This window comes from Ammospiza caudacuta, chromosome 1 (genome assembly GCF_027887145.1).
Source record: "Ammospiza caudacuta isolate bAmmCau1 chromosome 1, bAmmCau1.pri, whole genome shotgun sequence".
Taxonomy (NCBI): Eukaryota; Metazoa; Chordata; class Aves; order Passeriformes; family Passerellidae; genus Ammospiza; species Ammospiza caudacuta.
In genome coordinates this window covers 19,706,873-19,723,460 of record NC_080593.1, presented here as the reverse complement: position 1 = coordinate 19,723,460, position 16,588 = coordinate 19,706,873, and positions in this window count along the sequence as shown.

Genomic DNA, 16,588 nt, shown 5'->3' with positions numbered 1-16,588 from the left:
ACCTTTAAGGTCTTCAAGTCCAGTCATTAACCCAGTGCTGCCAAGCTCACTGCTAAACCATGTCCCTGTCACATCTACATGTCTTCTAAATAGCCCTAGGGATGGTAATTCAACCATTTCCCTGGGCAGATTGTTCCAATGCTGAATAACCCTTTTGGTGAAGAAATCTTTACTAATATTCAATCTGCCAACTGGCAGACAGTTTGCCCAGGAGATGCTGCAGGAAACGGTGCCAAAGGCTTTACTAAAGTTCAGTTAGACACATCCACAGCATTTCCCTCATCCACCAAGTAGAGTCACCTTGTCATAGGAGACCTTGTCAGGTCAGTAAAGCAGGACCTGCTTTTCACAGACCCATGCTGCCTGGGCCTGATCCCCCAGCTGTCCTGCTATGTGATGGCACTTAAGATTATTTGTTCCAGGAGCCTCCCTAGCACCAAGACCAGACTGACAAGCCCGCAGCTCCCTTAAACTTCCTGCCAGCCCTTGTAGCTGGGCATCACTTCTTTTTGCCTCCTGTCAGCTGGAACCTTCCTGCTTGGCCAGAGCTGCTGGTAGATGATAGAAAGGGGCTCAGTGAGCGCTTCCACCAGCTCCCTTAGATCCCTTGGGGGATCCCATCCAGCTCCATGGAGTTACACAGGTAACAGTAACAACAGAGTAGTGGCAACACTCCTTCCCTACATCTCAGGGAATGCCCCACACAAATTTTGCATGCAGGACTTCCATGTTTACCTGTCCTGTCCCTGCCCTCACAAAGACTGATGGGATGATGGTGCAAGACATCCCAATGGCTGTGCCCAACAGTTTTATTGCTGCTGCTATTTGTATTTTTTGTAAAGCATAGGTGCCACACCACGTGCAGTAAAGCAGTTTAAGTGACATCTTCAACGTTATCTAACTGAAATATTTTCAGTGACAGAAGAAAATAAAGTACATTTTCTGTATGTTTTCACTACAGATCATAACAGTGTACAGCAGGATTGGGCAAGACAAACAGGAAAACCAGCACTGTAAGGAGAGACATCTATACCTAGCAGGCTTGTAAAGTGCTTTTAATTCAAAAGATGCTTGAAGCTATTGCCTGGGATACAGACAAGCTGCTTTTCTACCGGGAGCCCCTTAGAAAAACACTACCTTCGCTTTCCAGCTGGCATATTTAATTTCCCATGTAAGAATCTGACCCAAAAGGTCAAGGTGTCTCATGTCCAAGGGAGATTCCTGAAATAGCTGGTAAAGAGTTAATTCAGATCCTAGAAACATTTTAGACACAACACATTATGTGGGGGTAATCTGAAAAAAACTATTCATTTAATAAAATTATTATATTAAGACACCAAATGGATGCTTTTACTCACATGACTTTTGTCTTTCCATTAATTTATAGAATTCTCTATTAGTCAGATATCCTTATTCCAGCAAGATAAGAATGTAGAGATACACAGCACCTTACAAGTGAAGAGTAGCTGGTTAATCAAAAAGTTACTACCTGTGTCACTGATTGTCCATCAAGTACTCTGCTTTGTTATCAGCTCCACCTCCTTTTTACCAAAAGGCAGAGGATGAAGAAGTCACTATGCCTATCAATGATTTCAGAACTATGTTCAGTGAGTTTCAGCTTTGATCTTGTCAATAAAAATACATATTAAATATCATCTCAAAGACACATCATATAAGGTAGCAAACAAAAATTCATCCAGATACTTAAAGGTCCTGGGTGAATTTTTACTAACATGTTTGCTTTGGATCATGATCGAGATAAAATTCATTATACATCTGTTTTATTTTACATTGAGCTGGCAAAGTTAACCGTTCAGAGAGCAGCTTTTAAAAAACATTTTAAAAAAACCCTTACACTTCCACTGAAGATAGTCTGTTATTAAAAAAACATCTAAATCTCTTCATCTCTCTATTAACAGTTTGCATCCCTCCTAGTTTATTGGCCATATCTGCAGAAAAAATATCATCAGTGAAGAACATGTTCTATTTCTCCTAGCTTTAATCCAAATTCTGCACATTTCTTATTGCATGGCCTTGGGCAATCATTAGCATTTAGTCTTATTTTGTCCATTGTAAGAGAAGTCCATTGCCATCTACCTCAGAAGATCATACCCATGTACCTCATAAAGATGTTGTATTGACTGACTGATAGCTACAAAGCACAAAGAACATATTAAAATGCTAAGCATTGTTATTATACCTGACCATCACACAGTACTCTATAAATTATCCAATTGCCTGAAAATAAATTCATTATTATTATTTTATCATGTTAAGCTAGTGTGGCAGCTATGACACTTTCAAAAGCCATCTTCATTTGCTATCAAACAAAGACACAATGAGGCAGGAGCTGTGGAAACAGCTGACAAGAAAAGGTCTCTTCTGTTCTTGGAATATTAATAGTTTAGCCATAAGCTGAAAATGCTGGCTAGCAGAATAAATAAATCAACACAGAATTTGGAGTTTATTCTTTCTTAATGCTCTCTACATTAGATTATGCCTATTTTTGAAGTTCTTGGAGCTTAGGTAAATTCTGTTTCCCTAGAGTGAGTGGCAGCATGAAATCTCAAATATTGTGCTATCACCTATCCTTGTTTACCCTACAGACTCTATTATCTACTGCTGTCTCTAAAAATGCATTTCTATTATAATAGTTCCAAGATCTTACTAAAGCATGCTGCCCTTCCAGAGCTACTGGAAATTACTTTGACATCACACAATTTATATTCAGGACAATATTTCCCCCCTGCTTCCCACAACACCTCCCAAAAGCCACATTCTGCTGCAGAAGGGTTCAGAGGTTTTTGTGATTCATATACTCTGCCTCATGTCAGACTTCCACACTGCACAGGGTTCAAGGCTGTACTTTTAGAGCAGTCTGTAAATTTTTCACTGCCCCTTATAATTGTTCAAACATCCAGCTGCTGTCTGAGCTCCAAAGCCAGCAAAAAGTTATGTTGTACAAACTTCATCTGATACGACTAAAACTACTTCTACTGATAGCCAGATTCCCCTCCTTTACATAAAGTGAATATCAAAGTGATGAATTGAACAAAAATGACATGGTTTGAGTTTGCAAAAACTGCTCAGTCTTTTTTTCTCCATTTGAAAAATCCTGGCTGACAGAATTAAGTCTTCAAAACTCATTCAGTTTCTATTTATTTCTTTTTTTACTGCTTGCTTCTCACCAAAGCTGTAAAATAAAAGAATGAATCAGCAGTGTGTGTCCAATCAAGTCATGTTTACAAATAATTTCTCATTATCTGCTTAGAAATAATGATGATTTATGGTCATTCTGGGATGTACTTAAAGTTTGGAATTTCATATTTCAGACATAAAATCTACTATGGAGTCCTGGTGCTTTTATTAAATTGTAGTCTCTCTCAGAGAGAGATCCTCATTCAGACCTCTCAAGGGACTTTGTATATGTCAATTTAATTTTAAAATCCTTTAAATATATTTAAATGTATGCATTTCCACGCTTTTGTGGCCATAGTATATCTTAACTGGAAAAAAAAATCATACATTAATGATTCATGAGGCACTTACTTGCTGGGATGACAGAGAGGAGACAGAGAACCACCCAAAGCTTTAAAAAATCTTACCCTCCTGCATCTCAGGACACAAGATAGACAAAGCCTGAATTACACCATACACTGGGTATGTCAGGTTTAAAATTAAGACAGCAAGCCTTCATCATCACCAAAGCCATTTTAGGTATGTGCCATTTGCTGAGCAGAGGGGGAGGGAAGCACCTCCCAGCACTGCTGTGATGGGAAAGTTGGGACTTCTCCCACAGAGCGCCCAAGCACGTACAATGGGCCAGGGACCCAGGAATTCATACAGCTAATTCACAGCTCAACAACTGCTCAGTGGGTTGCTCTGATATACCAGGACTGTATGAAATTAGGAAATGTTGTTACTTCATGCAGTCTTGAATAGAAAGAAGCTTCCTGACACAGAAAAGACATAAGCAAACGTTGTAATAGGACTAATAGTGGATTTACAGGAGTGAAAAGACCTATTGAATATACACACACAAAAGCATAATTTAATGTGTAAAGTGTCTGTCTCTTGATGAATAGGTTAGAAATTCAATAGTAAAAAACATGCAAATGGCCATAAGATTTTTAAAGGGATAAAGTCTGAAAATAGACTGGTTTTCATTCTAATAGAGTTACCATGATAGTTTTCCCATAAAGTCAAAGCTCCTTTATTGCTAATTGGGTTTGCCCGCAGAAAGCTTAGGCATTCAAACACTGCTTCCTTTCCTTTTATAATGTCTTGTTTCATAAAGTAGTCATTCTCATTCATGATCTCTTCTTTGATGAAGAAAATATATTTAGATTCCCGTGGGGGAAAAATAAAATACTGAAGGTAACAACTCTATTATTGTAATCAGTTTATGCCCATAGGTTAGGAACAAGGAAGGGAGAGAATTGTCATCAGAGAGAGAGGAAATTCCCTACACGTTTTTCAGTGCCTATAGCCAGAGCTGGCTCTGTAATTTGCATTTTCATATCTGCATGGGAAATCACACCGCATGCAACCCAACGTTTATAATTTTCTTGTGTTCTCATGATTGCTGGCCCAAGCAGAAGAGGTGTAAGAGCTTGTTTCTAAACATAGACACTGAAAGCAACAACCACTAACGTGAAATGATACATTAATTATTTTTAAATATATGTATCTAATGTTATCCCATTAATATTGTAGGGGTACATAGAACAAGATTCAGATATTTACTGATGGTACAGAATGTTTTTCTGCTGCATGGCTAGTTAGATTAAAATACCTTATGTACATTTACCCAGCAAACATTCCTTTTTTATCTTAAGGATCTTAGGCAAGTTTCTTCAAACAGCAGGCTGCTTGGCTTATAGAGTAGAAACAAGTTCAAAACATTGCTAGAAGAATTTAAATTGTAATGGTTAGGTTTCTACTTTCACACAAAATTTGACTTTAAAATTCCTAGTGATATCATAGAATATGAATCAGCACCTATGCTTTGTTTCAAACGTCATCCACATTGGACAAATGTACCTTGACAGCAACATGACATCTGCAGTGAAACACCAAACCAGAGCTTCTTGTATGCCTATATATGTGATGGAATTAAACTAGGGTTAGTAAGGTAGGACATTTAGCTTTTACTACTGTTTCTATTACTGTTCTTTACCAAGACTGAAACTTCATTGCTCTTAATTCTAAATACTCTTAGAGATAGGGAAAATCCTTTTACAAATCAAACAAACAAACAAAACCCCACACCAATATTTTTAATTTTTTTTTAAACTGTGCTACATTCTGAGAAACAGCAGTGAAAACAATGCTACAGCCTCATTGAAGAAGATTCCCTACCCAGAAATTTATCTTCTACTAGTATGTTCTGACTGGGCTTTTTCTCTTTCCTGGCTAACCTCTGCTACTGAGTATCAGCTTGCATTCATCAGCTGCGCAAAGACCTGGGACAGAGAATTGATGAAGGTTAAAATTAACTCATTTTGTTTGGGGGTTACCTGTGGTCATGCTGTGGATTTGCTGGATTTGGTTCACTGTATGGCTGTACAGACACTTCTGCCAGTGTAAGGAAGGTATGGGGCAGAAAAAATGAGCTGATTTCAGGTAAAACAGCGGTTCCATTTTAGGTAAACAACCCACACAACTGCAGTTATCTCTGCTTTCCACTTTGTCCTACAAATCCAAAATTAAATTCCAAACAGCAGAGTGCCAGTTAGCTTTTAATTTATCTGTTATATTTTATCTGTTATAATGGCGAGTGGTGGATGGACATATACACACACACACACACATATAAAGCTGAGAGCTTCTAAATAGCAACTAAAGCAGCATCTTTACCTAAGACCTATTTAAAAGTGAAAATGTCAAGTCCCAACCTCTACTAGTTTATACAGAAGAAGGTTCTCTGACTTGTACACAAACTCTCAGTAGGAACAAGAACCTAAGGGAAGTAAAAAGGTGAAAACTCAATCCCATAATGTTCCTCCAGGAGACAATCATGTAATAACCACTTGATACTTTTAAAAGGGAGCTAGAAGGTATTATTAACTGAGGAATTTGTTTTGCATCCATGACATGTACTGCCAAGAGAAGCTACTCAGTCAACAGTAAACTATTAATAAACTTCCCATTGTCAGTACTTCTTCGAGGAGGGACCTGACATAAAACACTTCTAAGATATATTAAGACACTCCTGATTTAAGGTATCCAAGCATATTCTGGCATTGCCTTTTACTTCCTGGCATTACTTTAGGTTTCATTTTGGACAGCTTCTTTATTATATGTAGAACAGAAATTATGGATTCATGAACCTCAATGTATAAGAGAGGGGGTTTTTTAATGCCAGTTGTAGACACTGTATTTGACATCTGATGCATAGTGCTACTAGTAAGGTCTTGGTCAGAATGTAGAGATGCAAATGTATCATTCATTTCAGCAAAATGAAGCACTGAATATTTGGAATCAATAACTGGAAGACATATCTACAGGCCATAATATGCTTCTTAGCTCTGGGCCTGAAAATCAGTCACCATCTCTGACACTTGTTTGGCAGTGTTCTGGTTTGCAGCCAGGACAGAATTAATGTTTTGGCAGCAGCTGTGGGGGGTGAGCCTGGAGCCTCTGGGGCATGTCTGGGCTGTTTGTCCACACCACCATGGGCAGCAGAAAAGCTGCTTCACTTCAGAGAAGGTGGGAGTGGTTTGCAGTCAGGAAAAAGCAATTAGCGTGGGGCGTCCATTCACCATTGCTCAATGTCTCAGCATGCACCAGGTCAGGTCAGCCAGTGAGCATTTTTTGCATGTAAGTCATCCTCTTTTAGTATATTTCTGTAATTGCTGTTGTTACTGTCTGGGTTTGTGTCTCATTGCTGTTTCCAGTAAATAGTTTTTATCTCAATCCATCTTTTTAAACCTTTTTTTTGTCTCCAATTCTCAATCCCATCCTGAGGCAGGAGAGGGGAGGGGGCAAGGCATATCTGGTTTGGGAGAGTCTAAGGAAAAGGGGTGTGGACTGCGGGAACTAAATTGCAGATTGCTGTTCCTAAAGCACGACAGGCAGCGATGATATTTTCAGTCAGGAAAGCAAGAGGTGAACTACAAGCTTTGTGGTGAAACCTCAAAACACCTGTCACATCCTCACTGAATTCTGCCTCACAGAGCTACAGAATGAATTCCCTTAAATTATTTGACAGGCCATGTTTGAAGATCTGGCAAAAGAAGGAAAAAACATCACTAGCGTTTCTCATCTGTACAAGACAGATACATGTTCTGTTGTCCTGTTTTTCTCCTTCTGCCTGTCACTTCTCTCAGAGCTTTAAGCTGGGGCTGACTGAGCAGATCACTTGTCTGCTCAGGAAGAGCTTTCCATAGCACAGATGTAAAAAAATAAAATAAAAAAACAGGAGAAATAATCACTAAAATCTTCGGGAAATAAATGTGCACGTTTTCACTGGAGAATCCAATATTGTTTCATCCAGGCTTATTTCTTAGTCATTGTGCATACAAACTTCTCGTAGCATAACTTGTAACACTATCAGAGATAACTACTTAAGCAAAACTCAGAAAAATCTCTTAGAATTATTTGTAGCTTGAGAAAATATGCCAACAAGCTCTCTTGAGAAGCAGCAGCAAATCCAGTGTAATAAGGACCTCAACAGCCCAACTCTATACCAGAAAGAGGTGGTCTGTGCCACAACCTGGACCCTACCTAGCATTTCATAATTGTATACCAACAAAATAGGTGTCCTCTCCATTGAAAGTAATGAATTATTATGGAAATAGAAAATAATTTGAATTCTTAAAAAGAATGACACCAACACAAACTCAGTCAGGATACATGGAACAATACTCCTCCTGTTCTAAAATGTATTTTAAGAGCATGTGCAAAATTTCAATTACTTGGTTTTATGCATGGCAGAGTATTGCTCTGTGTAGGGGCCTTTGAACAAACCAGCCACAGAAGGTGGCTCTTTACTGAGTCACCATTCATAGTTCCTAGAGCATGGACAGCAGTGGAGAAATATTCTTAATTTGAGGAATGACAACATGTCTGTAAAACTGTCTGGTTTAAAAGCTTCACCCAGGCTTTCTGGGATAAAACTTGGGATTTTTTTCTTGAGAGGATAAACAGCTATTATATATAGACCATCTTGTGTTCATTACCTAATGCCCAGCTGTGAGATGTGCTGAACTTCAGCATTAAACAGTCATTAGTGGAACATAATTTGATGCTTTACAAACATTCAGTAAATACAGTAATGTTTATCAGAAATCTGTCACTAAAATTTAGGAAATAGCATTTTTCCATGTTCTCTGAGGTCTGAGGTCAGAAATAACTTGTACAATATGCCAAGACAGAGATGATCAATCTGGCTGAAACTAGCTGTCTTGTCAAATGTAGGTTAACAAACAGCAACAACAAAAATCAGAAATAAAACCAACTAGAAGTAAAAGATGAAGCAGGGAAATTGGTTAAATGACAGACACTTCCTCTTCACAGACAATATATCAAGTCTTCATCAAAGTACTTGGCTGCGGTCTCAATCATAATGTGTAAATACTGTACAAAGTTTAAGATTATTTTTCTAATGTTAACACATTTCCTGTGGGATTGGATCCTGCAGCAAAACACTTTTATTCCAGGTTTACACAGCAGGTAACTGGCATTTAAAAGATTATGACATGCTAAATAGCTTTATTTAGGTGCCCAGTCTTCTTGCTTTTAGTAATACATTTTTGTATTTTAATCATAGTGTCTCTATAACATCTTGTCAATGACCTAGCTATAAACAAAATTAAAAACTGGAATTAAACTTAAGCTCTCATACCTTCTGCTCTCTTCTTTATTATATTCACAAAACACAGTAGAAGAATCCAGCAGTTTTATAGTCAGAATTCATTAGGTAAACTGTTGTCTGTGGAGGGAAACAAGTCTAGAAGCAGCTTTGGAACACTTACTAGTAAAATTATATAGAAATAAATAATTATTATGGCTGTAAAAAAGAATGTAGAGAAAAATGTTTAAAAGTGAATTCCAGTATTATTTAGGTTAAGGAGCTAGGCACATAACTAAGGAATTTAATGAACCACAAGCAATTGCTTTTCAAAATTCAAGGCTGTGGCAATTCCTTGTAAGTTATTGTAGTACCTACATTCAAAGCTTGGAAAAGGGCATTTTTGGCCACTAACCACCCAGTGCCACTCTAAAATAAAGGAGAGGAGCCTGCATGGTGCTACACATGCAAAGTGGGGAGGAAGAGGCCTATTACCAAGGTCTGGAGCCAGTCTTTGTTCTACTGAGAGAGGTGACACCACAGGGCCACATCTAGACTGCCACACTGGCCTGGGTTTGAGCACACTGTCATCCCAAATGCTCTCATCATCATCAGGGAGCTATGAGCAGCAGGTTTCCTACAGAGGCCCAAGAGGAGCAAAAGTCAAGTCTTTGGTAGTGCCTGATGGAGGAGATGCTGCCCAGGTTCTTATTTCCATGGCAGTCATGGACCTCAGCTAGCCCTGCAGAAGTGGATTGTCCCCCTTTCACTGCCTCTGCTGAAGCTTTCTTAATCCTTGCACACAATTTAGAGAATGAGAGAAAAAAATTAAAAATAGAGTAAATTCAAAGAACTAAATAATTTGCAACTGGTATATGAATGAATAAATTTTTAAGAAAATGATGCGTTTGGCAACTGTGGAAGAGATTCAAGCCATGCTCATGCAGAAAGTGCCTATATAAAGGCAAAGGAACTGCTTTACTATGTCCATAATACAGGTAGGTAAAATGAAGAAATCAAATATTTAGGGAACATCAGGCAGGGATGCTTCTGACAGTCAGATGTCAACAGTTTGGAAAGAAACATGCTCATTTTTGACCTGGAGCAATCCAACTGAAGTGAGAAATGTGACTGGATATATGAAAGGCAGCAGGGAAGCATCAGCTACTCAACCTTGCATTGTCTGCAGCTGAACTGAGCCCCCACTGCTTTGAGGCAAGTATTAATCATCTACTGACACAATGGTATTACAACAATAAAACAGACAGATTTCTAACAGTATTGAGTGTCTTTTTCTTCCACAAAAAAATAAAGTCCCAAAGATAACACAAAGTTGCAAATTCCTACTCTATACATGTATATGTGTTAATAGCTTATTTTCTTACATTAATTCCATTCATTTCAGCTCAGTCACAGTGAAGGTCTCCTGAAACACCTATTCTTGCAAAGCTTCATCCTCATGTCTTGTGTATTGAAAAATTTCAGATGTCTCTAAAGAGAAGACAGCTATGAAGTTGGCACTGCTGGAGTAACAAATGCTATGTTAGTCCAAGTCCAGACAGCAATAGAAAATAATTTTAATGGTATCACATTAAATAAATTTACTGCCTTTATCTCTAGCACTTGAGTTTTGTTTTTTAATATAAAAAAAAGTATAAAAAATATTACTTCACTGTGGAAGAAATGTGGAACAGATCAAGTAATAAAGATGCAGAATATGCCACTGCAAGGGAGGCTTGGGGAGGAAAATGCTGCCACTGCATGAGTAGTTGTCTCTACAGCAAATTAATTTGTCTTAAGAGCATAATGAAACTTATGCTGCTATAGCATCTCTTACTGCAGCTCTTCTTTGACTGTGCCTCCTGCACTGGCTTTCTTTGTGCGGTTCTGTATAGCATTCTGTACACACTTTTAACTCTATGAACTCCTACAACTTTACCATATGCACCACCACTGTAATTATCACTGTTCGGGGAGCACGTCTGAAAATTTGAGTGCTAGGACACCTTTAAGCATGACAACAATATGGTCCCAATATGTGTAAATTTCAAGTCTGGAATTATGATAATTGAATGGCTCATCTCATCTGATTCAGTAAAAAGAATTAGTGAAACATATCTGTGTTCCCTAGTTGTCTCTGCTATTGATCCATACTGGAAATCAAATTTTGCAAACCATTTATTTTGTTAAGCCCTTTTGATTTTATGTAGAAATGTGTGGTTTCATTCTAATTAAATATACAGCACAATTTTTCTTACAACACAATTAAAATAGCCCTTTATGCCCATAACAAGACAGTTACCATTCTGTGTCCTGCAGCTAATTGCGATCATTCAGAAACACAAAATATGAAGAATCTTCAGTGGTGCACACCTGCCCCCTTGTGCCAGTTTTACATGACTGCCTTTTCTCTTGCCAATAAACTGCAATTCACCCATCCCTGAAGTACTGTATTAAAACCTCACATGCAGGTATTTTGCTCCTCATCTTCTTTTTCAGTGTACAACAGAAAAAAAATAAGAGATATTGCTGTATATCTCCATCTCAGCTATTGGACATTTTTCTTCTAAAAATGTAGAGAGATTTAGAAAAATGGGAATAGGTTCATAGCTATCAATCATATGTATCTCAGTAGGATTGCAACAAATTACTGTGGCCAGTGGTAGTTCCTGAATGTCTTCACTGCACCACACAAAGAGGCCTTTGCTCTCATCACAGCAGAAAATTGCCCAGATAAAAAAAGAAACATGAGAAGCTTGTTCTGCCCTGCAACAAGAAAGAAAATAAACTATGAAGTCTGGTTTTCATGACAAAAACCTGGAAAATGATTGGTCAAGGGAGGCATTAAATGCTTTTGAGCATAATTTGATTTGAAGAAAAACCCTGAATTCAGGAATGTTTCATCTGTTCCTCCAGGCTTTGTAGTTGGACTGGAGAATGTGAAAAATATTCATCACAAGCGCTCATATGTCCACCTATGAGAAATAGTGCTTGAATATCAACAGCCCCTTCCTACGGGCCATGTGCAGGAGTGAGTGGCTCAGCTGCCAGCTAATGCAATCCATCACAGCCCTGGGACCTCTGGGGTACCTCTGGCTCAGCAGCTCCTCCTGCCTCCCCTGGGTCTGTATTCCCTCCCGGCACACTGGCTACACAGCCTCCACTGCTGCACTCCCTGTGTCCCTCCTGCCACCGCTATGGTTGAGACAAAATGTGCATTAAAGTAGAAAGAACAACTTACATTTAAAAAAAAAAAAAAAAAAAAAAAAAAAAGGCTCAGAAATCTGTGGGTACTGAGTCCATGTTAAATGGCAGGGCTGAGCTGCACATTTTGCAGAAGGTGCCCTCACCAGAGTGACTTGCCCTGAGAAGGTTTGGACTCGAGACCTGCTTATGCAGTAGAGGTGAGGTAGCACCAGCACATCAGTGGCAAAATGTTACTTCCTCAGAGCTTTATGAGGAGGACCAAGCCCTTAACAAAGGTGGAACAAAATTAGGATTTCGCCCTTACCTTTTCCAGTCATCCCATTTCTGCTTGAGGATTTCCTATGTTCAAGGTCAACATGAGCATTCCCATTCCACACAACATCATGTAAATATGTCCCATGATGTGTTTAGCCACACAGGATGTACTGAGTCAAAGCTATGTGCTGTATATCATCCCCTCAAATTTTCTTGACAGCAGGTAGAAAATGCTGAAGCCAAAACAAGGTCTTAAATATCTCCAAGCTGAAGCCCCTCACTGAGGATAGCACAGGCACTCATCAATGCCCGCTCATGTTAACAGCCCTGAACTCTTTGCTGAGAGGCTGTATCTCAGATACTATCATGAAAAATCAAAAAGAGATGATCTTTCAGAGCATGACTGATTTAGTCATCCAGTAACTAGAGTCCTCATCCAGAATTTATTTGTTTTCACCACCAAAACAATTTTGAATAAGTATCTTGCCCAAGAATTCAGAACTGATATCCATTTCACTGATGATGTCCCATTTCACATAGCTTAATTAAATAGTCCTTAAACTAAAGAGATGGATAAAAAGTCAGCATAGCTCTAGTCGTTTGATACTTGGTTTAAGTGCAAACAAGATCTTATAATCCCAAATTCAGTAAGCATTTCACTATTTACATTAAATTCATTAAATAATGATGACTGATTTCACAGAGCACACTGGAGTGTTAAAATGTTCAGTGAAATTTCCAACATCACTCTTTAATCAGACTCAGATTTTAGCTGTAATTTGAAAAACCCACTTGTATCTCATTTTCCTGGTTCTGAATCTAAATATATTATAAAATCTGCCTTTTCAACCTTGTTTTTGCCCCAGCTGAACACATGGCATGATACAGACAAGAAATAGAGCAGATAAAGATACCTGGAAAAGTCTGCAAATCCTTGGAAGAAAGTCCAAGGTCCATTTATTCTGATATGATCCATGGTTTCACACGATTGCTTTCCGAAGCTATACAAAGCTGTTTCATCCTGTACAGAACCCTTCACTGCATATTTGTACAGAATTTAAATTTAAAAAAGCTTTTTAAATACACTAAAGCACAGACTAATCTTGTTCCACCTACCTTCTTTAGCTGTGAAGTTCTGATCCAGTTGTAGATTCCCTATGATGGTGATCATTGCATGTTGCAATAATATGCAAAAAAAATCTCTTCTTAACTCCCCTCAAAAAGTGATTCAATTAACTTTAAAATATATGGTCACTAGATCAGCAGTACTTAGAGAAGGAAAAACTGGGGGGGCACAAGAGTGTGTGTGCTTCATGGATCAACTTGTAGGAGAAAAAATTTGATTGTGACCAGCACCCCTGTCCTTGTTTGGACTCATTGTGTAGTAGTTCAGATTACAGTTCTGGCCTTCTTGTAGGAGGCTGAGTAAGTCCTGTTCATATTCTTGATCTCTGAGAAAGTGCTGGGAAAAAGAAGGCCTAAAATAAGAAAGCATGCATCTGTAGAATGGCAGAAAGCCCTCAAATTAGAGGACCTAACTTGTCCTTCTGGCTTAGTCATCATACCATAAGCTGAAATAAAAACAATACCAACAAAAACACAAGCAGCAACAAGTCAGATCAGCATTTAAAACCAACCTGTCCAAACAGCTGCAGCTGTGTTGATTTTATAGCATTTTCCAATAAACCAAGTTGCAAAGTTATAATTTTACTAATCTCACAGAGCACTGGTACTGTAGTGATGGCTCCTATTTTCAAAGGAGTGACAAGTTGAGAAAGATCTCAGAGGAGTCTTTGCTAGATGCTTGCACTAATATTGAGATTTTTGCTGTTGCCATTGTAGCATAATTCCTCCCTCTCATAATAACCACAGATGTGCAACAGAGCATCGTGGCCAGTGGCATTTGAACAGGGAGTATGTCATTTGTGCAATGTGTTTCTTTAGGGTGAAATAAAGAGCCTTGGAATGAAGGATATTTTGCAGATGTTACTTAGCATAGCAATGAAAAAATCATAGGAGGAGAAAGTTACTTGAAGTACTCCAATGTTTGTGGTCTTTTTCCCATCTCACAAAGGTAACTGCTACAGGGAATGCAATGCTGAGCATAGAGCAGAGCAAAACCATTTTTATGGGATTTAAGGAGTGAAAAAATGCAAGAGAGCACAATTAATATTTTGGTAACTTTAAGATTTGAAAGCATAAGTGCAAAAAATTGTCTTCCAAGGCATTACAACACCCTTGAATCTATTCTTCCATTGATGATTAATTTCTCTAACAGCATGCTGTAAGGGGCAGATCTTTCTCACTATTTTTAATAAATTTAGAAAAAGAGAAAATAATGGTTAGAAATGTAAGCATGCTGAATGTCATGCTCCACCAAAAAAATTGCCTAGCTCCACCTTGCATGTGGTTTGCCAAAACTTTCTGATCAACTTTATTTCCATATTGATCAAGGAATTGTTTAAGCTGCACAGCTAACTAATTAACCATGAATAATTGTCATCTAATTCTTGTGTTTGTTTTGAACTGCTGGAGTAGAAATGAAAACGACAGTCTCTTGAATAGCTAGGTCACTCATATAAACACAAACTTTTTTCTCAGTTAAACCACTTGCCAGCAAGACGTGATCTGCCACTTATCCCATTTAACTTGAGATATCCACACTGTATAATAGCTGCAGTCATCAAGGGCTCCCTAAACAGTCCCTTAGAGCATAATTCATCTAACGCATTTTAGATGCATGTTTCCTAATGTCGGTACAAGCTACAAAATTGGAGGATGTCAATTTCATCTTGAGTCAGAGGAGCTGCAAGTCAGAAGAAGTGTTTATTTTATAATGACATATTTATTTATAGAAAGGTTGGGGTTTGGTACAGGTAGTCACATCTCACAGAGATCCCATCTGATGAATACAAAACAAGCAGCACTAGGAACGGAAAGGTTCTGGTGAGAAGGATAGTGCCTATCCAACACAGCTTCCACAGTGAGCAACAGACTGCATTGACAGGGTATGAGCCTTCACTCTAACACTGAGGGACACAGAATGACTTCTGAATCAAGAGTTCAACCCAAAATCAGGGATAACATAAAAAACACGCTAATCCTTTGAAGAAGAGAATGAAGAAGAACTGATTTATGTATTGATAAGACAGTGCAAAAAATGCAATCTCCCTCTTTTCTCAAATCAGCAGCCTGTTAAAGAAGCAGCCACAGGTGCCCACAGGCAAGGAAAGCTGGGGAAAACACAGTCAAGAGGAATCTTCAGAGAGAACTGCTGATTGCTGAGCCTGCAGAAATGTAACACTGCTTGGCGTTAATGGCACAGGTTAATATTCTTTGAGCTCTACTCAAAGGTCTTGACAGGAGAACAGGTAGGTGAGCCACACTGAAGTTCCAAATCTGAATGCAGAAACTGCAGAGGCCAGAGAGTGGTCTGAAGGCCTGCCTGGAGGGGCCCCAAGCCCATCTGGTTCAATGACAGAGACCTCAGAGCTTGACTGGAGGAAGAGGAGGCAAAACGCAAAGGACAGCAAAGCCAGTGTACAACTGCTTCGAAGGGAGAATTTAATGGGGAGATAACACCAGAATTTTCCAAGCAATTTAAAGACTTCTCAGTGCCTTAAGAATCTTCTTAAAAATATCTTCCTTGGGTCCTGGAAAAGCTGCTGTATAAACAACACAGGCTGCAAGCATATCAAGAGAAGAAAGATGGAGGAGAAGGAAAACCATAGAAAAATTACAGTTTGAATCAAAGAACAATCACAAAACCTGACAGTTGTTTGTGAAAACATTGAAAATGAATATTTATGCATCAAGCAATATTTTAAGATACAGATGTTAATACCTGCAGATCTCTCTTTGTAGACACAAGTGGCCTAAGCCACAAGCCAGCATGAGAATAGGCCTCTCTACATGTAGACTTTATCAACAGCAGGCAAGTGAGAAAGAAACCAAAGCTAAAATATGTAAAATCAAGGACTTCTTAGGATCTTTTCAGGATGTAGAGCATAAATATGAATCTCCAGTTTCTGCTGTCACTGTTAAGCACAATGCCCAGCACGTAGCATCTCATGCAGCATCAAATCTGTGAAACAGGTAAGCTCTGTGGCACATCATCTCCTTCTGGTACTAAACACAGTTCAGAGTTTGGAGCTTGCAGCAGTGCTGTGGGGCTGTCTTCTGAGTGCACACAAAGGATTTCCTTACTGGTGGGCACAAAAATACATAGATCAAACCCATTGACATTGTTTCCTCTGTACTGTGGTCTCATTTTCTCAAAGGATAAATTTGTCTTTATAAATGCCATATGCCAGTTGGTGCACTGCGCTTGGG